The following is a 26,451-nucleotide window of genomic DNA, read 5'->3' on the forward strand; positions in this document are numbered from 1 at the left end:
GGCGAGTCCCTGATTGAGGACTTCTAATTGCCTCTCAGTAAAGGTTTTGCTGGATATGTTAATCACAATGTTTTCTTTCGGGTTTACTTGTTTTTTTTTAAGTGTTGGTCTGTTTGACTCGCCTTGTTTTCCTCTTTTTCTAAAAAAGGAATTGTCTCCTAATGGGAGATTATAGTGCAAGTTCCCGGAATTATAAAACGAGGAGTTCCTACAGGAAACGTTGAATTGCATATTGTTGTTCCTGGTCTCTGGCTATCAGCCAGGATTGGATCTCCTACACTACTATTGCTGCTGTTATCTGAGCTTAACTGATGAGATTGTGGGTTAGGGAATCTGTTATGGTTCCTCTATGCAGAGTATTCCTGCCAGGAATACACAATATCATTCATATAGTCAAATTTATCACATTTACATTTTCTCAACTTTCTTTGTTCTATATCAGGTTTATCGGTAGCAAGTTTTGTGTTAATGTCCTCCAAAGCTGAGGTCTGTTCTAGATCAGTTTTAAATAGGCTCTGTTGTGTTTTTAGTTTAGAAATGTCTTTTTCAATTGTTGTCAATGATTTTGAAAGTTTCTTCATATTGAGGAGAATCAAATCTAGAGAATATGCATTAAGAATTTGACCTCACTTCATAACAAGTTTTGTGCTGTCTTTACATAAGGTGGGTTGTAAATATACCCTCAAACCCCTTGTTATTTTTTTTTTTTTACATCTGTAATACTCAACCAAAGTGGTTGCATGCAGTATCTGGGATATTTTCCATCTAATCACTCGCTCTAACTTCAACATGAGTTTGTCTGGATCGTCGTTACTGTCTGCAGTTCTTTCTATATGGTCCATATTAAAGAATACATTCTTCTTGCCTCCTCAATGGAGAAGGCTAAGGTAGTTGCATGGTTATGTGTCAGGTCATTCATTTTCGAAAATGACATTATTTAGTGCTGTTCCTATGGGTGCTACCAATGTATTGTGTCTCACTGCAAAGCAGAGATACTATACACACAAAGACTCCCTCGCCATCCTCCAGGAGCACCCACCACGTGTCTGAACTCTACTGGGCTGCTCAGTCGAGCTTTGCCAGCCACCCAAGTCTTTGAGTGGCAAACATGTATGCACGCATCTAAGCTAATCCCCTAGAATCACTAACCACCTTGACTATGGTCACCAAGGGCGTTCAACCAAGGAAAAGGTGCATTGAGTGGGGAAACAGCGCTACATAAAATACAAATACAATACAATACAAATAATCAACATCAATCAGTACGCACCAGATCAGCTTTTCTCATCTTAATCTAAAAGTAAAAGATTCAGTAGATGTAGGGGTGCAGGGGAGGAATATCAGCCCTGACACAAAGCCGTAACAAAATATGAAACATATAGAGTCCTATCTATGGATACTACCGGCCCCCGCACACCGTAATGCTGATAAATCAGCCAAACAGTACATTTTTAATTGACAGATAAATTCAAGACAGTATCTGATAATCAAAATTCCATTGGAGTCTTCCAATGTTCTATATTAAATGTTGTTTACACATTCAAACAGTACTCTATGCGTTTCAGGGATATATTCCCCTTCTTCAGGAGCAAGATTCTGCAGCCACAAGAACACACAAACCCAATTTCCTATATATAACATAAGTACAGTGTTATATAAATCCACATGGTCAACATGCCATATGGTTTACAGACTAAGTTCTGTGGTTCACTGTGATCATCACTTGGGGGGTCCTTAGTATATGTGGTAGACCAAAACGCCCCTGATGTAAGTCAAATTTTAGTCTGCAAATGTCCACATACGGGCAGTGACAAGCATGCTGACATCCTGCATCCTGTTTAATGGTGTACTCTGGGCACCAGACATCAGGGAGATGAGAAGGGCAGTGATCAGTTTGATGGTGGTTGAAGGTGGCCCGTCAAGTGCTCCAGCACAATAAGGAATGGCCTCACACACCGCTGAGTCAAAGCCTGCAGGATGAATCACTAGCTCCGTGGAAGACCTGTGTCCTGAGTGGTCAATGTGAGCGCTATGGGCCTGCAATGGCTGAGGTATAGTGATATCCTAAAAGCAATGATGCTAGAAGAGGACGTGCGAGATCACAGAAACCTACAGAAAGAGCCCTGCACACAGATGCATCTCCCCCGAGGTAAGAGACGCTGGTGGTAGACTAGGTGTAGACTGATGGCCAGCGTGTCAATGTCAATAGAATCTGCCCAGCAGACACTAGTTGAAATAGAGAAAAAAAATGAGAAATGGAGGAGATCACAGCTTGGTCACACAGGTAATGTAGAGGCCTGACAAACATTTCGAGAGAGCAAAGGATGCTGGGGCAAATAAAAACGAACAAGGAGCGTTCCTTTCCACAGAAGGCCAGCGAACATCCACTGAAGGCCTATTGTGAGGCCAGGAACAACAAGCGAGCAATTGCCGGCTTTGTCTGCTCTACGCAGGGCCTTCAACCACGCAGCTGCAGAAAACACGAATTTAAAAAAAGACGGTTCAGTTCAAGCATGCACGCCTGCTAAACAGAAATCACGTGACTTGTCCAAGCCAATTAGTCACAGAAGCCACGTGTCCTCCCAAGTCTAATTAGTCACAGTAGGTTGCAACTAGTATTAAATTACTTTGGAAGGAGTGTTGATAGCTAATGAGGCAGATGTTCGAGGAGTTTATTTGTTCTCGCCTCCAATTGAGTAAGGACACTTGAAGGGTTTTTCACAGGGTAATTGCAGAGGCTGTGTTTAAAATCCTGTTTTCAATTAATACTGATCAATATGTACTTTTTTCATTGTGAGTCATAATAACCGTAATAAATAGCGAAGCCACAACTGTTAATATATGAGATTCATTTTGAATGGAGCGTTATTCAAATTAGGCAACCAGTACAAAACCTAGAGCAGACAAGGGCATTACGCAAAAAGGTTGCAGTTCATAAGATCTTCACACCAAGTGGTATCATGCTACATAAAAAAGAGTCTGCAATAATATTATGCTTTTGGAGGTAAACATAGTTTATCAGTATTTTTACCTAAATATCAATCATAACACACTTTGGGCCTCATTACGACCCTGGCGGTACAGGGCAAACGGCGCCGTAAAAGGTGCCGGCGCCGTTTACCCCGTACCGCCTCATTACGAGGTCCCCTCGCGGGACCCAGGAAGCAACGCCTGGTCAAGCCAGGCTTGCTTACCCGGTTCCGCGTGTGGAAGAGGGAGCAAACAACGGGCCAACTCGTAATGGCCCGTTGTTTGCTCCCTCTCCCATTCCCATTCAGCCCTATGGGGGCTGAAATGGGAATGGGGAAGGACCGGGTCCGGGTCCTTGGAGGGAGGAATTACCGGGCATTCTGAACTCAGAATTGCCCGGTTATTCCTCATTCTGAGGACCCGGACGCGATTTCGGCGGCAGCAATGCCGCCAATAGCGGCATGGCTACCGCCAAACTCGTAATGATGGCCTTTGTCAGGATATTGAACCCTTGTATCCGGTATTCTCTATGCCATCACAATTAAGGGAGAGTTTGGGGCTTTTGAGATTTCCGCCCAGGAATACTCCATAAAGTAATCAGAGTTACTACTTACAGTACGTAATCTGAAGGGTGTGCAGCCAATATGGGATTACTTCCCTTCGCGGCAAAGCCACCCCAGGGTGTTTCTGAATACGTCATTCAATGTTTCTGAAGTACCCTTTGTCAGGGTTTGTAAACATTATAGAAATGCAATGGGGTAGAAATGCATATGGGACAGCAGTGGTGCCCACCGCTGGTGTACCACAGACATAAAATGCACTGACATATCACCCATGACCCTTCTGCACATTTTGAATCCCCATAGACAGAGATGGTCTGGTCATCCCCATTTGTGGCTGCCCACCTCATTTTTTGGCCATCAAGTGAAGATGATTCACTCCTACCCACTGAACATAATAGCTTCAACCTCAGAGGCAAATGTATAAAAAAAATGGCAGACATATTGGATAGTGAAAATATACCTGCAATGTGAAGGAGTGGCTCCAAGTCACCACCGCAGAAGCCAAACACCACTGTGAATCCTGATGCCACACATTGCAGTGCCACATTTCTGAATCCCCTGGGTCAAGTCTTCAGCGCCTATGCCCACGCGCCCACTGGAACATAAATTCAAGGTGACCCTTGACACATAGGACTGCAAGGCTGATCGCGAGCACAGCATCGGGTCCAAGGGAACTCATGATTCGTGGGATACTGTCGGCCACACATCGACCTGATACTTGCTTATTCCTAAGCCTGGACTGCTCCAAATGTTTGGTCACCAGCTTGTTGGATGGCACAGTCCCATGATCAAGACTCGTATTGAACATTATAGTCCACTGCATGATTGATGTGTTAAGCAGAGCATACAACCAGCGTCTCTCTTGCACAGGTTGCAATTAAAAGTCTGAGGACCTCACGTTGAAGTGCAATCAGAATAGATGTTTAGTGCTGCTGAACACATTGTAACTAAATAGGGGAGTTTTTACTGCATGATTCATGTAGAACCAATGATTTTGTGTTAAGATGAGTGACTGACCCTCATCCCACGAGAACAAGATCATGCCAAGACATTAGCGGTTGGTAAGCAACCACAAGAAACTCCTCACTATGTGCAAACCTTTGGCTCAGAGGAGAACTGGTTTCCTAGTGCAGGGCTGCTTATCCTCCAGAGCAGTGGAGTAGTTGTTTGTGTGGGCTAGGGGGGTCTGGAGTATGGGGGCAGACAATCTCAATTACATACTAAGGCACACATAAAACAAGCACTAGTAAAGAATACATTTGATGTCAATATGATCCGTTTTGAACCCAAAGCATCTTAGATATTCCGTCAATGATGTTGATTGTGTCATTTTATTGTGTGCACTTGTGCACAGTCACCAGAGCGGTATCATGGTGCTAAAGTATAATGGAATCTACTGGCCCACAAAAGAACACACACCGATGGAATCTGACTTTTTTTTAGGCTATTCCTAATGCACAAGAGATTGCCCTGAGATATTTTTGAAAAGTATTCCAGAATGTGGGGGCAAGATTAGAAAAGATCTTGCCGCCCCATCACATATTTTATGTAGAGGATGATAAGACCTTCAGTGATTGTGAGCATTGTGATGTTCAATCGTTCAATCTAACTTCCATCTGTGTGCTCTTAATTTATTGTGCCCGCCCCCTTCTGTTTCAAGACCCCAGATATATCGTATCCACAGTAATGTCCCTTCTGTAATGTACCCACATATTGGAATATTCCAATTACAAAATACACAACCAGCACCTTCACATGATAGTCATACTATCCTGGTGTCTGCCGTGGGCATTCCCAAAACCTGTCTGTAAACATAGCAATAAAGGTATTTTAAATTGCAATGATCTAATCATTTTAATTGCAAATATGCTACATGCTTCAGTGAATAACGCAATGGAAACACTCCCTATGTACAATACAAAATAAAGACAATATTACATTCATTGATAAACACATTTTGTCATTTTTCCATCAGTACACTGTGCCGCTTGTGTCGGCGTATAGTCAAAGGATCGAATCTAAAGGGTTGTAGTAGACACAAGGGTTGCCAGTCAAAGGATCGAATCTAAAGGGTCGACATGTCAAAGGATCACATTTTTTTTTAAATTATATATATGTTTTTAGGTTTTCGTTTAGGGAAAAAAGTGTTTTTTAGCAAAAAAAGGGGGTTGGGGAGACTCCCCCCCCCCAAAAAAAAAAATATGTGAAAAAAATACATTCCATCCTTTGACCTGTCGACCCTTTGGTGTCGATCCTTTGACCTGTCGACCCTTTAGATTCGATCCTTTGACTGTCAACCCTTGTGTCTATTACAACAGCTAAACAAAGGGGATCAAAATCCCAATCTGAAGGATTGATTCTGGCAGGGTACACCAATGCCCATTCATAATGTCCTCATGCCAGGTGGTAGTCTGATTCCTCAATGTTTTTTGTGATGGCATGTGATTTCTCTAAGAAGAAAATTATTGTATGTCTGACATGTTTCTTACCCAGTAGGCACTAGCTGCACTTCATCAGGAAGCAGAAAGCATCATTTGATAGGAGAGCTATAAAAATCAAATGACAAGTGAGGATTAGAAATGTTTCCAATGGGACAAACATCTTTATGCAGAAAATAGGGTAGAAGAAATGGTTACAGACATATTTTACACTGAGCAAGGAGGTGGAAAATGTACACCATAATGTCTCTATATGTCATGAACTTCCGATCAGGCCCCTTTTGGACCTCCTGGTCCTTGTCTCAACGGGGCTTACATTCCGTACTACTTCCAACATGGCAGCATCTCTACAGGGCAGGAGCCCTCCTCGCACCGGGAGGATCCAGCCTTTGATGCCTCCCCCAGCCCCGATCGACCGCCGACCTTCAACACGGTCTGCAGGTGCAGCCGTGGCCATCTGTACAGCGCTGCTGGAGCAGTCGCTGTGAAGCACTCCCTGTGCTTCTCTTAGGTGAGCCTCACTCACGAGTGCGCAGTGCATCCCCTCAGGCACCCGAAGCCCACTGCCTGCACCACGCCGCCGAAAGAGCCTCCCAAAATGGCCGCCGCCATTGTTTACTGCGTTGCCTAGCAACGCGTCTCGTTCATCTGCTTGCCAGCCCGCCGGCAGGCGGAAGCCGGCCCAATCGAGGAAGGCCCAGAGAGCAAGGCCCTTCCTGTTTGCCCCTGTTCGCCTCTGGAGTCCCGGAGTCGGCCCTCCCTGGACTCAAAGGCTACGTGAGTAGAACACCACACACCAAGGCTGCTCTGCACTGCCCCAGACTCTGAATTGCGTAAATTCTTAAATTTGCTTATATCACTATATGATTCTACTTTGTAAGTCACTCCTCGAATCTGTAATTTCTGCACATGTATCATTGCAATGCCAAAATCCTGTACTCTTGATTCAAAATGCCTCATTTCGTACTTATAGACAGTGTATGCTTTTTGCACATTTCTACCATCTTACATCCTCTAGGCAACTAGCGCCTCGCACTACTAGAACCACCGCTGCTCAGTCTCGCCTCCCTCCACGTGCACAACAGAGTACTCCAGCATGCTACCAGGGCTGCACCACCAGACTAGCACTCTACTACTCATAGGCACACTCCTCGCCACCGCAATATATGGACGACATTATCTACACCCGTGCTTACCTAGCCCCAGCATCATGATGCAGTCCAACACAAATTCAACACCTTCTCACTCTAGTCCCAACACCGCGCATCCTCACACCTCTACACCTAATAGCTGCACCAGACTGTGCAGACTGAGGACACGCACACTACCTAGGTCCTTCTCATCGCAACACATCCCAACATCACACAGAAACTATAGACTAGGTTCTCGCACATCCGTCTCCCACAACCTTATGGCCAGGATTCCTCACATCCTCACACCGTGTACTAACCCCACACCCACCCCTAAACCACCCACCCCACCCAACCTCAAGCAGAAAAAACAAATGAAACAGCGGCCTCCCAACAGAAGTCAGGTAGCACCAACACTCAAATGCGCATTACTTAACACTCGATCGCTCACCGCCCATGCCCTAGAAATCAACGAGCTCATCTCCAGCCTCGACTTAGATCTGCTAGCCATCACAGAGACTTGGCTACATGAAGCTTCAGGCCCCGCCATTACCCTAGCTGTACCAGTAGGCTACTCCATCCTTAGACAAGACAGACCTACAAAATCAGGGGGAGGGGTTGCCATAATCTATAAAGACATCCACCATATCAGACCCACACCCCACACTTGGGAAGGGAATGCAGACATACTATCGGCCAAACTACCCCTCTCTCACAACAACACCATTAACATTCATGTCATCTACCGGCCCCCAGGACTCCCAGCCGATTTTCAAGGGCAAATCACGCATATTCTCAGCGAAAACCTAAAAAAATCCACCAAAACCTTACTCCTAGGTGATCTTAATCTAGGCTATAATGACCCAAAGGACAAAACAGCAACCTCCTTCCTCAAGGACCTCTCCAACCTAGACTTCATACAAAAAATCGTGTCACCCACCCACACCAAAGGCAGAACTCTTGATTGGCTGGCCGACCATAACTGCAGCTCCTCTATCACATCCAATACATTCCTCCCTTGGACAGATCACAGCTGCATACAATTCTCTATCCCTACGATACCTACCAAAAAAACACCAGTACATAAATCCGCCACCTTAGCCAGAAGCTCCAAAAAATTAACTGCAGACAATCTACGCCCCCTTCTCAAAACCCCATGCCTCGCCCCTCCTTTCCCACAAGATCCTAACATCCTAGCAGACATACTCAAGGATACGCTCACCAATGCTATAAATTCCATTGCTCCTCTAGAAGAGAAAAAAGAAAAAAAATCTTTCCATTCAAACGCATGGTTCACAGAGGACCTCCAAGCTCTGCGTAACAAAAAGCGCCAAGCACTTAAAAACTGGCAGGCCAACCCATGCGACACCACCAAAGACTTATTCAAAGACACCGCAAAAAAATACAAAACCGCCATCTTCAATGCCAAATCTGAATCATACAACCGTCGAATATTAGACTCAAAGTGCCACTCAAGAGAACTCTTCTCTATCTTTAAAGAGCTCACAGTGCCTCCCACTTCCTCTGACGAGATCATTAAGGATGAAGGCTGGTGCAACAGTATCCAAGCCGCCATGCTCAACAAAATAGACCTCTTACAAAACAAAATCCGTGACCACTACAATACCTTGCCTAAACAGAGTCGGCACTTAGATTCCCAATCGCCTAGCAAAACCACTAACATCCCCAAATTTGCCTTTAAAGAAGTTTCAGAACTAGAAGTCCTGGACATACTGAAACATTTGAAACCATCGACTTGCAAAGCCGATACATGCCCCCCTAAGTTAATCAAGGACTGCGCTGAACCACTTGCCCCAATCATTACCGCATTCATTAATGCCTCATTCAAGACTTGTTCTGTCCCAGACAGTCTTAAAGAAGCTTGGGTGCGCCCACTTCTAAAAAAGCCCACTCTCGACCCCACGGTGCCTAACAACTACAGACCTATAACAACAGTCCCCTTCCTTCTCAAGATTCTAGATAAAGTGGCACACAGCCAAATCCAACTATACCTCGAATCTAACTCCATCCTAGGTACCAGACAGTCAGGCTTCCGCAAAGGTCATGGAACAGAGACTGCTCTGCTGGACCTTAAAAACCAAATAACCAAGATATTGGACTTAGGTAAACCCGCCCTTTTACTTCTCCTTGACCTCTCTGCGGCATTCGACCTAGTGGACCACAAGACCCTCACCTCACACCTCTCCCACTCCGCACATTTCTCTGACCAAGCCACCTCCTGGATAACATCATTTCTTGAAGGGAGGGCCATGAAAGTCTTTTCAAACACTTCTAGCGCAACACCATCCATAATACACTGCGGTGTCCCTCAAGGCTCTTGTACAGCACCTACGCTTTACAATTTATTCACTAAGCCCCTATTCGAGAAACTTGATGCACTTGGGATTGCCTACACCAATTACGCTGACGACACCCAAGTGCTTCTCCCTCTAACAGGCTCATACCACAAAGACGCCCTAGCTCTAAAACTCATATACGCCACCATTCAAGCCTGGATGGCCACTAACGGCCTATGTCTTAACGGGGATAAGACTGAAATCCTTATCCTCGGCCAAAAATCCACACTGGCCAGGCTAGATAGTTGCTATGCCAATTTCAACATCGACAACTGCACTATCCCAGTCCTATCTTCTGTGAAAACGCTAGGGGTCTACATTGATGCAACTCTGTCCATGGACAAACAAGTTAGTGCCATTGTCTCCGCATCTGCACTAAGCACTAAACTCATCAACGCCGTCAAACCATTCCTCTCCAAAGAAAACTGCCTTTCAATAGCAAGAGCTACCATAGGCGCTAAACTTGACTATTGCAATGCACTCTTAGCCGGCACCTCTGAAAAAAACCTAAACAAACTTCAGGTCACCCAAAATAACGCTCTAAGAGCAGCCTTAAACATCTCCAAAAGGGACCACATCACACTGGCAAGACAATCAGTTCACTGGCTCCCTGTCAAAGAACGCATCACCTTCAAGGTACTGACTACTACCCACAAATGTATCCACCACACTGCACCATCATATCTCTCAGACACCATTCTCAGACCGACCTCATCCAGACCTACCAGACTGTGCTACACTAACCAACTCACTGTACCACGCATCAACAAGATTACAGCAGGAGGGCAGGGTTTCCCCTACATAGCACCAAAACTTTGGAACAATCTCCCCCACGCTCTAAGAGCAGAAGGCTCCCTCACAGCGTTTAGAAAAAAACTCAAAACCTCTCTCTTTAACTAAATTTCCTCTACCTACAGCCAATCAGGCACACATTGCTAAATATTGCTACTGCCCAAACTTGTATGCCTGTATGCCTCTATGCTGTAACTAAGACGCGCTTTTCCTGTAACCAGCGCTATTCTGTAACCAGCGCCACGATGCCTCAGGGCTGTTTCTGTGCTCTTAACAAATACGAATAAATAAATAAATAAATGGCTGTCCAGCGCTGAAGCCCTTGCTCGCTCCATGCGCTGAACGCGGCGTGATCTATTTATAGACCACGTCTTCCGCGGCTCCGCGCGTCTCAATGCTATTGTAGTGTAGCCTCAGACGTGTGTTCGTAGCTCGCGGTATTGTTTCCTTGTCCCAGTGCTATTACCCGCACCTGACCCTTTCCCCGTTCCTGATTCTGAGCATTACTCGCTTTTCCCAGACTCCCGGATTCCTGGACTCCACGCTCCCGGAACTAAACGCAACCTGGAACCAGATGAGACTCGAGCAGCGCTGTTCAAGATCAGGAGCGTTCGCAAGAAGGCAGCGATCGAAGACACCAGCAAACACCGTATCCAGGTCAGAAGGGGGGAACTCCTTGACAGTTTGAGACGTCACCCAATCAAACCTAAAAACGAGATGGAAGCCGCCGTACAGGACTTAATGCGACGCATGCAAGAATTATCAACCGAGGTCCAAAATCTTAAGGCGGAAAACGCAGCGCTCAAACAATTGGTCTTATCCCGGGATTCTGCTACAAAGGAGGGTGCCCTGTTGGGCGCTATTGTTGACAAGTATGATGGTTCGGCAAAAACACTTTTCGGATTCCTGGATTCGTGCCTGGTCCACTTTACCTTTAAGCCCTATTATTTCTCTACTCCTGGGGCTAAGGTGGGTTTCATCAGATCCCACCTTTCCGGCAACCCCTTAACTTGGGCAACACCCCTTGTTAACTCTGGCGATGCCCTCCTAGACGACTATGAAGGGTTCATACATGCCCTTAAAGTCATGTTTGACCGTCCAGAGAAGGTCTATACAGACCAGGAACGCTTGCTGGACTTTCAACAGGGCTCCCAAGATATGCTCACTTATGTGACCAGATTTAAACAATTGGCTAAGGAAGCAGACTGGTCCTCTGGGTCTAGTTTTACCCTGTTCAGGAGAGGCCTGAACAATGAGATCAAGGATGAACTGGCCATGGTGGCCCGACCAAATTCATTCCAAGCACTAATGGACCTGGCCTTGCAAATAGACTTTCGCATCCAGGAAAGGAAGGCTGAAAGGAAGACATCCAAGTGAAACCCACCCAAGACTTCCTTTGAGAGCACAGCCAGAACAGATGTAAACCGAAGTCCAGCCCCAGAACCTGAACCCATGCAAATTGGAGCCTTTCGTGGACCCATATCACCTCAAGAAAGGTTGAGAAGTATCCATACGGGTTTGTGTATGTATTGTGCTTCAGACAAACATTTGGTCAGGGAATGTCCTCTGGCACCTCCTCGGCATTCAGGAAACGCCAACTCCCGATCTTAAATGGAGCAGAGATTCGGGAGAGAGATGTTTGCTCCACATCAATTCCATCCTTGAACTCTCCTGGACAAAACAGACTGGTCATTCTCCAGGTATTTCTTTCACCTTCAAAGAATAAGATCTGCCCCATTCTGGCCTTGGTTGACTGAGGAGCTATGGGAACCTTCATAGATCAGGAATGGGTTGTCAGTCATCAAATCCCATATGAGGCACGAAGCACCATGCAGCCTGTGGAAGCCATCGATGGAAGACCCCTCAGTTCAAGGCCCATAAGCCTACAGACCAAGGAAATCCAACTCTCAATAAACCACCATCAAGAGCTAATCAGATTCGATATCATTAAGTCCGCCCACTACCCCATGGTATTGGGTATGCAATGGTTACAAAAACACAATCCGCATATAAAATGGACAGCAGGATCATTATTCCTAGGCTCTGAGTTTTGTATGTTCCATTGTCTATCCCTGGAACTTCCTTTAACACCCCCTGAGGAACCACCTAAGGAGCAAGAGACCCCACTCCAATATAATACAGGTCCTGGAGGCCTACCAAGGATTTGCCGATGTCTTTTCCACTGCCATAGTCCAGGCTTTACCTCCACACAGACCCGAAGACTGCGCAATTGAAATGGCACCCTCGGCAGTGATCCCTTTTGGTAGGATGTTTATCCTTTCTGAACCTGAGAAAAAGGCCCTCAAAGAATATCTGGATACAAACCTTGAAAATGGTACCATAAGACCTTCAAAGTCACCAGCAGGCGCATCATTGTTCTTTGTTCCTAAGAAAAACACCCAGGAACTTAGACCTTGCCTCGATTATTGTGGCCTAAATCAATGCACTCTTAAGGACCGATATCCACTACCCTTGATATCGGATATCCTGGAGGCAGTGAGGGGTGCAGTATTATTCACCAAATTGGATCTCAGGGGTGCCTACCATTTGATCCGAATCTGGGAAGGAGACGAGTGGAAGACCGCCTTTAGAACACCCTTTGGCCACTACGAGTACCTGGTCATGCCCTTTGGACTAGCCACTGCCCCACCAGTATTCCAACATTTTATGGATAGGGTGTTCGCTGATATGTTGTTTCTCTTCGTCATTGTCTATCTGGACGACATATTGATTTTTTCCAAGGACCCTCTGAAGCATGAAGGACATGTTAAGGCAGTTCTGCAAAGACTCCAGGAACACCACCTCTTAGCCAAGCCTGAAAAATGTTTGTTTCACGTTACCTCTGTGCACTATCTGGGATTTATCCTTAGTCCATAGGGGATTGGCATGGACCCTTCAAAAGTAAAGGCAATTCTTGCCTGGCCTACTCCCCCGTCCATGAAACAAATCCAATCCTTCCTAGGACTAGCCAATTTCTACCGAAAGTTCATAGCCACCTTTTCCGAGATTGTACAACCTATAGTGGCTCTGCTAAAGAAGGATACCCCATTTGTCTGGTCAACATAACAAGAAACTGCATTCCAGCGTTTGAAGACCGAGTTCACACAAGCTCCCATTTTGGCTCAACCCGATACAAGTCGACCCTTTTTAGTGGAAACGGATGCCTCTAATTACCGTATAGGAGCAGTGTTGAAACAGAAGATGGAGGACGGTTTGGAACATCCTGTTGCTTATATTTAAAGAACCTTAACTCCGAGTGAAACACACTACTCCGTCCTGGAAAAGGAACTCTCAGCCATTCGCCAAGCCTTCACTGAATGGCGACACCTACTTCTGGGAGCCAGACATCCTGTCCAAGTCCTACTGATCATCGAAACCTTCAGATTCTACAGTCACTGGAGTGCAGGAACAGTCGTCAGGCACGTTGGGCCTAGTTTTTTGCTCAGTATCAGTTCCACATTACTCATGTCCCTGGATCACAGAACCTGATCGCTGATGCCTTATCTTGCCGTCCTGACTACGTGACCACTGAAGATAAGGCATTTCCTAAAATGTTTTCTCCCACGATCTTCGTAGCCCAAGCAGTTGATCTCCTGGAAGAAGTCCGATCGCAAACCTAATCCTCAGAATTATGGAAGGACATTTTAACAAGAAATCACTGGAAATTAAGATCCAAGGAAGCCTACTTATTCAAGGACAATGCACTACTCATTCCTACACGTAAGTTACAGCAAAAAATAATAAACCTTTGTCAGGACACACTCCATTCAGGGCACCGAGGTATCACCAACACCCTCCGTCTTATACAGAGAGAGTTCTGGTGGCCTAAAATGAAGTCTGACGTACAGCAATACATCCAGGCTTGTATAACCTGTGCCCAAAATAAACATGATAACAAAATACTGGCGGGTCTTCTTCTGCAGCCCACTCTAACCTCTAAACCATGAGAAATCATCGCTACAGATTTCATAGAGGAGTTACCACCTTCCCGAGGATATACTACCATCATGGTCACCATAGATTTGTTTACCCATATGGTTCATTTTACGCCACTGATGAAACTACCCTCTTCTTCAGAGCTAGCTGGAATATTTCTGGAACACATATTCTGACTACATGGGCTTCCTTCCAAGATCATATCTGACCGGGGTCCACAATACATTTCACAATTCTGGAAACACCTCTGTCGGGTACTAGGAATCCAACGTGCCCTCTCTTCAGGATATCACCCCCAAACCAACGGAGCCACAGAACGTGCAAATCAGACCCTGGAACAATATCTCCGATGTTTCGCTACCAAGGTCCAGGATGACTGGTCTCTCCTGATACCCGTTGCGGAATTCGCTTACAACAACTCCGAACATTCAGCACTACAGACCAGCCCTTTTTATTGTAGTCAGGGATTTCATCCATCGGTTTTACCCTCGATTCTTCCTTACCCTACACCAGTACCTACTGTTGACTCCTGGATCGAAACTCTTATGAACATTCATCGGGAGGCTAAAGAACACTTAGAGAAAGCCAGATTATAGACCAAGAGGTATGCAGATTCCAAGAGAAGACCAGGTCCTTCCTATACGGTCGGTTACCGAGTGTGGTTGTCATCAAAAATACTCCCCTGACACTTGCGACCAAACAAGCTGGCTCCCCACTACTATGGTCCATTTCCCATCAAGGAGATTATCAATCCTGTCTCATATCGAATCAAGCTACCTGACTCCTGGAAAAGAATTCATCCAGTTTTTCACACATCCCTATTGAAGCCCTACATCCAATTCTCTTGAAGATCCAGTAGACCTCCTCCTCTACTGGTTGACAACCAACTGGAATATGAGGTGTCCCGAATTTGTGACTCTAGGTATAATCGGGGCCATCTTCAATACCTAGTCGAGTGGAAAGGATATCCTCCTAGTGAAAGGACCTGGGAACCTGTTTCAAATATCAAGGCTCCTCGGTTACTCAGAAGATTTCACCTAATACACCCGGGCAAACCTGGAGGAAAAGGCCTTCGGAGGAGGCATGCTGTCATGAACTTCCGATCACGCCTCTTTTGGAGCTCCTGGTCCTTGTCTCAATGGGGCTTACATTCCGTACTACTTCCATCATGGCCTTCCAGCGCTGAAGCCCTTGCTCGCTCCATGAGCTGAACGCGGCGTGATCTATTTATAGACCACACCTTGCGCGGCTCCGCGCGTCTCAATGCTATTGTAGTGTAGCCTCAGACGTGTGTTCGTAGCTCACGGTATTGTTTCCTTGTCCCAGTGCTATTACCCGCTCCTGACCCTTTCCCCCTTCCTGATTCTGAGCATTAATAGCTTTTTCCAGACTCTCGGATACCTGGACTCCACGCTCCCGGAACTAAACGCAACCTGGAACCAGACGAGACTCGAGCAGCGCTGTTCAAGACCAGGAGCGTTCGCAAGAAGGCAGCGATTGAAGACACCGGCAAACACCGTATCCAGGAGAGAAGGGGGAACTCCTTGACAATATATTGATATTAGGTGGGACCAATACATTAAATATAAAGTTGTTGACTGGAAGATCACAGTTTGGGCTTGCATTTTGTGTTCACTATATTTTCATCTATAAAACAAGATGAACACTGAGTTTTACACAAAAACTTTCTACATATGATAAGAAAAACAGATCACTCCACATTGAAATTGATGTGCATATTTTAGAACATGGGCTCTGATCTTAAGTTCATGGACCCCTCCATTGTTTGATATTACTTTATAAACATCTTGAAAGAAGAATGTATGTTGATGTCCTCTGACATACTGGCCTGCTGCCTGATCCAAAGGCAATACAGACTTGCTATCTGCTCTAAGAAGAGGGCCTATATCCAAGCCTGCATCTCTGCGGCAAGTAACAACATGGCTGAACTGTTCATAATCTGCAGGGAACTTGCCAACTGCATTGCAGTCTCCACTTCTCCTCTGCCTTCCCTGCCACGCTGCACTTCTCTGCCCTCTCATTTCATCTCCAAAACTCAGGACATGTTTGCCTCATTAACCTCTACTCCACATTCTTCTCTCCCCCCTTCTTTCAGGCCTCCCTTAGGCCCCTCTACTCTCCCCTTCTATTCTCCTCTTTTTCTTTCATAACACTCGATGAGGTTTCAAGACAAGGCCGCTCAATGAAAGTCTCTTCAAAACAGGTTCCCCCTGCTCCTCCAGAACTATCAAGGACAACATTGTCTCCCTTGCTCCACTCTTGGCTGATGTCTGCAATCATTCATTTTGCCACTGGATCCTTCCCTTCACTCCTCAAGCTGTCCCTTATGCATCCTCTCCTCAAAAAACCTTTTGTTGATCTTTCCTGTCCTGTGCTAATTGCCACCCCATCTCCACTACCCCCTTCTTAGGCACACTCCTGGATAATCTTACCATCTCCCAGCTTGTCCACCACACTGAATCTGTTGGCTGCCTCCATGACCACCAGTCTGGCTTTAGAGCTGCCAGACGCACAGAAAATGCTCTCCTGAACACCTGTGAAGACTTGCTCACTAATCTTGATTCCAGCTTTTCTTCCGTTCTCATCCTTCTTGACCTCTCCTCTGCCTTTGACCTGGTCAACCATGCCACCCTGATAAAGCTGCTCTGTGGCAGACTTGGCATCACAGACCTGGCTCTCGACTGGGTGACCTCTTTCCTCTCTGACGGACCTTCCCAGGTTCAGTTGGGCCCTTTCCTCCCCACCATCTCACTCTCCACCTGTGGTGCCCCTCATGGCTCTATCCTCGCACCCTGGCTCTTCAATATATACCTGGCCTGTCTAGCCCATCTGATCTCCACCATGTTTGCTAACTTTCATTGTTATGCTGATGGCATGCATCTCTCTTTCAAACTACCATCTTCTATCTCCTCTTCTGCCTCTCCTATTCCTGACTGCCTCTCTGCTATTCAGGCATGATGCACTATTAGTGATCTCTGCCTTAATGCCAGTAAAATAGACCTTCTTCTCATTGGTACCACTGCTCCATCTTTCTCTCCTGCACTCCCTCCTTGGGCCCTTTCCCTTGGTGTCATCTTCGACTTCCTCTCCTTCTTACCTCAAATATTGGATCTGGCCAAGAAAGTCCACTGTCATGATCTCTGCTTCCAAAAGATCAGGACTTGCCCGACTCCCTTGGAAGCAGACCCATAACCCCGGTTCCGAGTGCCAGCCAGTCCCAATTGGGACCTTTTGGACCCTGTCCTGGCGCCAGTGGCACCAGGCTCATAAAGATGCCCAGTCCCAGCGCTGGAAGCGCCGGGCTCATAATGCTTGGGTGGACTTACCTGCAGCAGACCATGCTGCTTACTTACCTGCCAGCTGAACCCCTGATCCTCTTCTGTTTGGGACTACTTTTCCTGGTGGGTGGGGCAGGAGCCACTCCCTAGGTTCAGAACACTGGAACTCTTCTGGAAAGCAGGAACTCTTTTCTTACCTAGGCGTGGCTGTGGAAGGAGACACCTAAGCACTACAGGAGGCTATTTAAACCACACCCAATGGATGAATCTTGCTTTGCGTTATTCTGCATTCTCTGCAGCAGAACGCTCATCGTGTCTTCTGCTTCTGATCCTGGGCCTAAGGGAACAAAGGCTTACCATCCTGGAATCCAGTCTTCAGCAGCACCTGTAAAGACAAAGAAAGAACAGGTTAGCACTACGGTCTTCAGTGGCAGCGCATCTCTTACCTGGTCCATCGGCTGTCACCAACGCCTCGCGCTGCATTCCGGCATCTGAAAGACAAAGGCTTACCTACTCTTCGCATGCTCCGGAGGTCTTCGCACTGCATTCCGGCATCTGAAAGACAAAAGCTTACCAGCTCTTCGCACGCTCCGGAGACCTTCGGCGCTGCATCCCGCATCTGAAAGACAAAAGAAGGTGCGTTTAAAGACATTGGGCAACTTTATTACTCACGTGCCATTACTCCTTCCCACGCCGAATCCAGTGGGTATTCCAGCACCCTTCAGCTTCTCTAAAGCTCCGAACTTGTACCTGCAAGATAAAAGGGACAGTTAGTGCGCATCGTGAAGCAGGCTACAAGCGCTTACTTACGTGCTTCCAGGCGCTTCTATTCCTCACGCGGGTTCGATCCTCAACTCTCATCAGCCCGCCATCCGCCATCGCCGGAACCCTGCAAAACAAGAGATATCATTACCAAAGACTTTTTAGACATTTGAAGTGCCCAGAACTTACCGTTCGTGCAGTTAACGACGGACAGCAGTCCTCTGAGGTCAAGAGGCCTGCACCCTTATCCAGTGAAGAAACTGGTTACGGCACCCTGCCCCGAGGCAGATGGAGAGCTCGGCGTTCACTTACCTAAGGTGAGGGCGTTAACCTTTGGGGTTCTACAGGAGAAGAGAAAGGGAAGAGGAGAGAGGCACCCAATAACCCCAGTTCATTAATCCCATATTTTCTATCTGCAGACATCTTGCTCTTCGAGTCAGACATACAGTGCACAGAGGTCCAGCCCAAAGAGCCAACCATGTGTTACACATCACCTTTGAAGATACGGCATTCACCCAGTCAAGACCGGCGCCTCTGCGGGAATCAGGTGAGCGTTACATCCACTTTCAGCTTCACCTCCACAGAGTTATTCTCCCCGTCCTCCCCTTCTGCCAGAAACTCATTTTCTCCAGAGCTCTGGTTCTCTCCAGGCTAGACTACTGCAACAGCCTCTTCCTCAATCTTCCTAGCTCCTCCTTTCGCCCCCTTCAACTAATGCATAATAGGACTGTGAGACTTATCCTTGGCCTCTAGCCCAGGACTTTATCTTTCCAGCCCTTAAATCTGTCCACAGTCTCCTGGTTTCTGCGAGGATCAAATTCAATAACCTCTGCATCATACACAAGGCTTTCTGTGGTCTGGGTCTTCGCCATATCCAATTATTTCTCCCTAAAGACTTCCATACTAGAGCCCTTCCCTCCTCTGGCACTAACTCTCTGCAAATCAGACATGTTTCCAAGCAGATAGTGGGGGTAGATCTCTCTCCTCCACAGGTTCCCCCCTCTGGAATGGCCTCTGTGCCTCTCTCAGACTTGAGCCGGATCTCCTTACATTCCGGAAGCTCCTCAAGACATTCCTTTTCTCTTCTTCCTTCTCTGTCCCTCTTCGTCTCCCCCTACCCTGCTAATTTCCCCTCTATCTAAGACTAGTGGCCTGGTTCTTTCAGAGACATTTAGGGTGCCAGGCATTCCCTGCCCAGTCTTCCTCTGCACTTGATCTCCTGTGACCCCGCCCGCCCAACTCTTATCCTGCACTTGCCCTCCCGAGGCCCCCGCCTGCACTTGGCTGGTTGACATGCACCCCTTGGAGCCTTCCAGCCGCTAAACTTTGACTTAGCTGTTGAACCACCTTCACTCTCTGCTTCCCCTTGGCCCTGTCCACCTGGCCTCCCTGGCACTCCCCTTCTCATGGACCCAGTTCCTGCACTTTCTCACCTCCCCTCCCCGCTGCGCTTCCCATTACCGCACTTGCACAATCTGAATGCCGTAAGGCCTATTTGAATTGCTACTTCCCTCCTTCCTCCCCCACCCACTCCTCCTCCTGTCTTGCTGTGCCTCGAAACACTTATGTATAGGCACATTATACATGAACAATAAATAATTAAAAGCGTAGTGAACAAACATTCAAATTTCTAAAATGTCCTAGTGTACAATGCTTCTGGTTGAAACACTGCAGTCTTTGCATAGATAGATGTAGAAACTAGCATGGCAATGTGCTTAACTAGGGCAACACAAGCATTCCACTTTTAGAACTGGCATTACCATCTGCTGCAATGAATGTAGAACTGTCATGGCTATGTTCTGAGGGTTGTGAAACTGGCATAGACATATGCTCAACACAATGTCGAAAGTAGAATGCCAATCTGCTTATCTGGAGTAAAACTGGCATGCCACTGTTGAAACTGGCATGACAATGTCCTGGGGATGATATGTAAGCCACCACTGTATGTCTGTGCTGAGTGTCTGCAAGAATACGTTTGTCTTGTTGAAACTGGCATTACTCTGGTGATTAATTGGCACCATTTGAAATTGGCACGGCAATATGGGCATTAACATTGCAAAGCGTTAACCACTATGTTATGTGATGAATTATCCCCACACCCAATAGCATACAGTGCTACACCATGCTGGAGTTCCTTTTCCCCCTGACCCAGAAGAAAATTTATAAAGCATCGAAAGCCTTCTGGAGAACACTGTCCTTCAGACATAAGTAGAACGTCTGTGGATAATGTAACAAGACAACAGGAGCTGGTGCGAGTCGAAGGATGTCACACTTGGAGTCTCTCAGTAGCAGCTGGGATGAGACGATACGCCATGCCAGGTCACAGGACCCCAGAGAGGCATGAAGAGGAAGCGAGAGTGAGAAGAGGAAGGGAGACGCCAGCTGCTGAGGCCGAGCAGAGCCCCTGGAGGGAGTTTCGATGAGTGGATGCCCACAGATGAGCAGGCTGGCGTATGAGAAGGTGATGTCCAGAATTGAGGCGGCAATATGGGATTGGGGAGGGAGGTCAAAAGCAAGAGGAAGAGCTTGACATTCAGTGCCGGATTACCCATTAGGTCAAGTAGGAACCGGCCTACGACCCCCACTCCTTTTAGGGGCCCCGCGACAACAGATCAAATAAAGCAGTGCAGAAAATGAAAAATGTATTAGAAGATCATTTGTGAGGGGGGCGCCCAGTGCTTTAAGTGGCCCGGGGCCTGCTGAGGCCGGCCCGGGACCTGCCGGGGAGCCGGGCCCCGGCAGTCTCCAAAAAGTGGGGCTGAGCCGGGGCCCTGCCGGGCCCCCCCAGTCCCACACAACATTGGAGGGATGCCTTATCCCGCCGCGACGGGAGATGTGCCCGCCATTTTAATGTCAGGCGAGCTGATAGAAGTGCCAGCCAGTCACAGCCTTGCTGTGACTGTCTGGCACTTTCGTCAGTCACTGTAAATTCCTATGGTGACCCCACGGGTCACCAAAGGAAGTTACAGTCCCTTTAGTTCCCCAGGTCGCAGAGGCGTCTTTCACCCTCGGCGAACCAGGGAATTCCTGTGTTTCTGTCTTTAAAAAAGATGGACTGAAAAGTAAACGATTCAATCCATCTTTTATAAAGCTTTGCCGACGGACAAAGAAGCCTCGGGCTTTGTCCGTCGTCAAAGCTTTATAAAAGATGGCTTGAATTGTGCACTTTTCAAGCCATCTTTTATAAACAGAGAAATGTTTAAAAAAAGATGGTTTGAAAAGCATACAAACCATAAGGTACGCACACAAATGCGTACCTTACTATGGCTTGTGCACATTTCAAGCAATCTTTTATAAACATAGAAATATCTTATATATTTCTATGTTTATAAAAGATGGCTTGCATACTACACAAACCATAGGAAGGTAAGCATACAAATATATAAATGCTTACATGCATTTATATATTTGCGTGCCTTACTATGGTTTGTGTACTTTGTTAGGCCACACCCATCCCCCAAGCCACGCCCCCAAACGAGCTCCCTCCCTCGAGTTCTTACCCCACTTAAAGCCCTGGGGACGCCCCACTGCCTAGGACAACCAGCAAGACAACTGCAATGCTGTTCACCAGAAAGAAGATCAAGGAGCACCCACACATCAGCCTCAACGGGGAGACCATCAAATGGGAGAGCAGCAGCCGCTACCTCGGTGTGACCCTGGACAGCAAACTCAACTGGGAAAGCCACATCGAGAATACTCAGCAGAAGGCAACAGGAAAGATGGCAGCGCTGTACCCACTCCTGAAGAGCAAGTCCATGCCCCTCCGGACAAAGACCAACGTCTACAAGGCGATCATCAGACCAACCCTGACGTATGCCTCCCCAGCATGGATGACCTGCCATGAACGACACCGGAAGAGTCTTCAGATAGTCCAGAACAAGGCCCTGCGGATATCGTCTGGAGCTCCAATCTTCACAAGGATAGCAGACCTTCACAGAGACCTGGACATCGAGATTTGGACGAACATCTAGCGAAGCTGAGTAAGAACTTCTGCCAAGGACTGGATCAGAACCCAAACCCTCTGATCAGAAGACTCACTGCCACCACTGCAAGCCCCTTCGACCGCTACCCGCGGCCCATCACTGCGAAGACCCTGTGAAACCAGCTCTACTGTGACAAGACCACACAGACCAAGAAGAATACAAACCCACGACTACACACTCAACCCGAGAAGATGGAGTAATGAGGCTTAAGCCTCGGTATCCAAAAATCACAGCTGATGGTTACAAATCTTTCAGCAAGAAGAAGAACAAGCGCGAGCACTGCCTAGGGCCTCCACAGGATTTTGTCCGGCACTGTTGACATTGGTGTTCATAGCACAAATTGAGAAAATGAAGGTAAAGAGAAATGTTGCATGCTGGAAGTTGGAGTCAGAGTTCCTATAGAATATTTTTGTTTTCTTCCGCATATGGATAACAAAGACGTCTGTGGAAAATGATTGGTTTAAAAGAGGCAATAGCAGTGAACGCAGGTGGGGGAAACAATGTGCATGTTTACATCAGTCCATATGGTAACCTTAGGATCTAAATCAAAAGCACCCGAGCGTGTACATCATGGCATTAGCCGGACTGATAAGGATTCAGTGACCACCTGATGTTAGGGAGTACAAGATACAACGACCAGGGACAAAACAAACCACGTGATGCGCAGTAGTGCAACGCGGCTCGACGTGCACACGCCCTCGAGCTCGGACAGGGCGGGCATCTCTATCTATCTAAATTTTTCTATAGCGTCACTAACCCATAGGCTTCAGGGCGCTGGAGCAAGGAGGGAGGTGGAGGGAAAGCAAGGGGATTTGCTGGGTGGGGGAGAAACTGAGAGATTCATGAGGGCGCTGGAGCAGAGCTTTAGAGGAGAAGAGAGAGAGAGTGTGGGGCAGCTAAGGGGGAGGGTCAAGCCCATGGATGGACTAAAACACAAGCAGTAAGAATTTGAAATGGGACTGGTTTCTCATAGGGAGAGAGACCGCATGCAGGTGTCCATGGGGAGTGGGAACAGGGAACATTGTGGAACATCTTAGCTTTTTTGTAAACAGGGAGAAATAACAGTTGGGGGAAAGCTACAAAGGAGGCTACCTCTACATGAGTTAGTATCGGGGTGTTGGCATATTAGCAGGTGGGGAGCGGTTGGATTTTGCAGCTATTTAGCTGCCCAATCCTGGCAGCAGTAAACCCAACAGTGATACAGTTGTGGAGATTGAGATCACTGTAAATTCCCCCCACATTGAGTGCCTAGTGATGGGTTAAGTAGGTCAGGGGGTCATGAGATAAGGGAGAGAAGGAGAGGATGGCATTAGAGGTCGGGAGGTATATCTCTTCGGTCTTTGAGGAGTAAGTGTGAGGCAAGGAGGTGCTATAGAGTGGCGGATTGCTGCAATGTAATCAAAGACACGCGGAGAGAGATAAGGAATGAGGATGGTGTAGGAGAGGAAGGCATGAGTGTCATCAGCCAATAGGCAACCCAAAGAAGTAGATAAGCTGACAGAGAGAGGAAATGTAAAGAGTGAAGAGTAGCGGGGCAGGGACAGAGCTTTGCGGAGCATGGGGGAGAGGAGCTTGCTTTTCATTGGCTTTCTTCTAATAGATGGAGAAGGTGCTATGGAAAAGGCAGGAGGCAGCCCAGTCAAGAGTAGTCTCCTGGATTTTTAAGGGCAGCAGGGGACCAAAAAGGAGAGTGGTGGTTCACTGTATGGTGGGTGGCTGAGAGGACAAGGAGGATTAGGCTAGAGGAGAGTGTGCAATGGTGAGTAGAGGTTGCAAAATTGAAGACACAGTTGAGCACCCGTTTCAGTGGGATGATGACTGTAGAAACCAAACTGGGCAGGGGCTCAGTTAAAGTCAGGTTGGTTGAAGGCAATGAAAGAGGTCAAAGACAGGACCTTTGCGTATTTTAGAGTATGAGGGAGGTGTGAAAAAGACAGCTATTTAGCAGCACTGTTGGTGTCAGTCCAAGGGTTTTTCAGATCAGTAGCGATCTTGAAGTAGGAAGGAAGCATCCTAAGAGAAAGGAACACATTCAACAGGGAAGGGTGATAGCAGGTAAGAGGTGCAAGATCCTTCACTGTCTGTTGAGCAAATGAGCTGACAGAGGAACAAGAGAGGTTGACTCTTTTCAGCGGGAGAAGCAAGGAGAACAGGGAGAACATTGTGGGGATGGGAAGGAGGAAGAGAGAAGGTGGTGGTGGAGGAGTGAGATGGGGGGGTGACTATCCGGCATATCAAATCTTGGAATAGAAGTACCTGGCAAAGTTATTAGCAGGAGGTGTAGATTATGTTGCATGAGGGCGTGGCGAATCTAGCATATTTTAGAGTGTAGGAGAGGTTGTGGGGATCAGAGCAAACAATACTACGATTAGTGAAGTTGGATGACTTGGCAGAGTCTAGGAATGAGACAATCCTTGTTGATAAGGCGAATGAGGGTGCAATATGTACACTATATGTGCAAGGGACATTGCATTTCCATTATTAGGAGGTAGGGGAGAACCAGGATTGAGGTTGAGAGGTAGAGGAAGTGAACTTTTGAGAGGGATAGTTGTATTCAAAAGGGTGTTCAGAGCTTGGTTAGAGCCAGGTAAGGCCTACTTGATAGAGGAGCCTTGAGAGGAGCAAGAGAAATAGGAAGGACCTGGCTAGGGAGTAAGGGGTTAATTCACAGTATGAGATGGACGTTATTGGAGGGGAGCGCAAGTGGAAAGGAACAGTAATATCAAAGTGGAGGACAAAGTGAGACTCAATGTGGAAGGTGGGGAGGAGAGGAAGACAAGGTCAAAAGATTTCCTTTGTGAGTGAGTGGGTAAGTTGTGATGAGAGGCCAGGGAGTGGTCAGAGAGGAGGGAGTGTAGTGCAAGTTGGTGGGTGGGGAAAATTATGAGAGGATCAAGTCACCTGTGAACACTTCAGGTGTTTCAGTGGGAATGAAGTCAAGGGGAAGGTCAAGATGAGAGAAGTAAGAGTTGTGGGAGCATGTGGGCCACAGATTAGGAGGATATTGCAATGCTTGGTTGGGAAGAGTTGGGTCCCATTGAGCTCCAAGGAGGATGACAGGAGGTCAGATGGTCAAATGGGGGACACATGCGTTCTCACCACACAAAGGTTGTTTCTTGTGTAAGGAGCTGGGCCATAAGAAAGGGATCCTGTTTGCAAGAGCTTACCCAAGCAAGCCATCGTGAATGCTGGACCCATGGAGGAGGCCATCATTAGAATGGGACTTTCAGAAGAGGATTTCCCACTAGGCGAGGGAGTGCCCAAATGTGGATTGGTTACACTGAGTGGGAACGGTACCGGATCTCCAGAAGAGTTGGAGGGGCTGGGAAAAAAGGGAGTACTGGGGGGAAGTGAGGGGGAAATGGGGTTAGAGCATGTTGGCAAGTCTGGTAGCCTTTTCTAGGGCCTGGCGGATGGTGAATGGCAGGGGTGCAAAGGAAATTGGGAAGATCAGGGTGGACAAGATGAGAGCAATGCTTTTGTAGATAGGGTCCTGAGGATGTTATTATTATTATTATTATTATTATAATTAGTAGTACTAGTAGTAGTAGTAGTAGTAGTAGTAGTAGTATTATTATAGTATTTCTTGAGCGCAGAACTAGCCTTGTGAAGCAATGGAGCATTTTAGAGATGTATACAACAGTACAGATGCATAACAGAATGCCTTTTCAGCGCTAACAACAGAACAGATATACAGCGTGGGTGGGATACAGAAGGGCACAGAGGAAGGGTACAGCTGTACCGGGTGGCGGGGAGAGAAGGGCGGCATCTAGCGCGTCAAGTGGCGTGAAAGGTGAAAGGATGGCCTAGTTGTTGAGTCAGAGAGATTCCTTGAAGAGGTGGGTCTTGAGTTCTATTCTGAATTATAGGAGTGTGGGGGTGAGTCTGGTGCTGACAGGAGGAGGTTCCAAAGTCTTGGGACATAGGCAGAGAAGGCTTGGTTGATGGTCCTTTCCGTTTTGCAACAGCTGATGTGATAGAAAGGTAAGGAGAGAGTGAATGCCAGCGGAAGGTGAAGTGAGTTCTGCATTGCTATGTGATGGAGTAATAGAGGCGCATGAGGGTTAGGTTCAGTGGAATTTTGTGGTAGGGCAATAACCTTGGCAGTTGAGTGCTGCTAGTTGGTCAACATAGAGCAGATTACCACTAGTAACCAACATGCAGTAGGTTAAGTACAGCAGGGCCACAATCAGCCACAATGCCCTTGATTAGTCAGTAGAG

The sequence above is a fragment of the Ambystoma mexicanum genome, chromosome 7p (assembly GCF_040938575.1).
Source record: "Ambystoma mexicanum isolate Mex_15411 chromosome 7p, UKY_AmexF1_1, whole genome shotgun sequence".
Lineage (NCBI taxonomy): Eukaryota > Metazoa > Chordata > Amphibia > Caudata > Ambystomatidae > Ambystoma > Ambystoma mexicanum.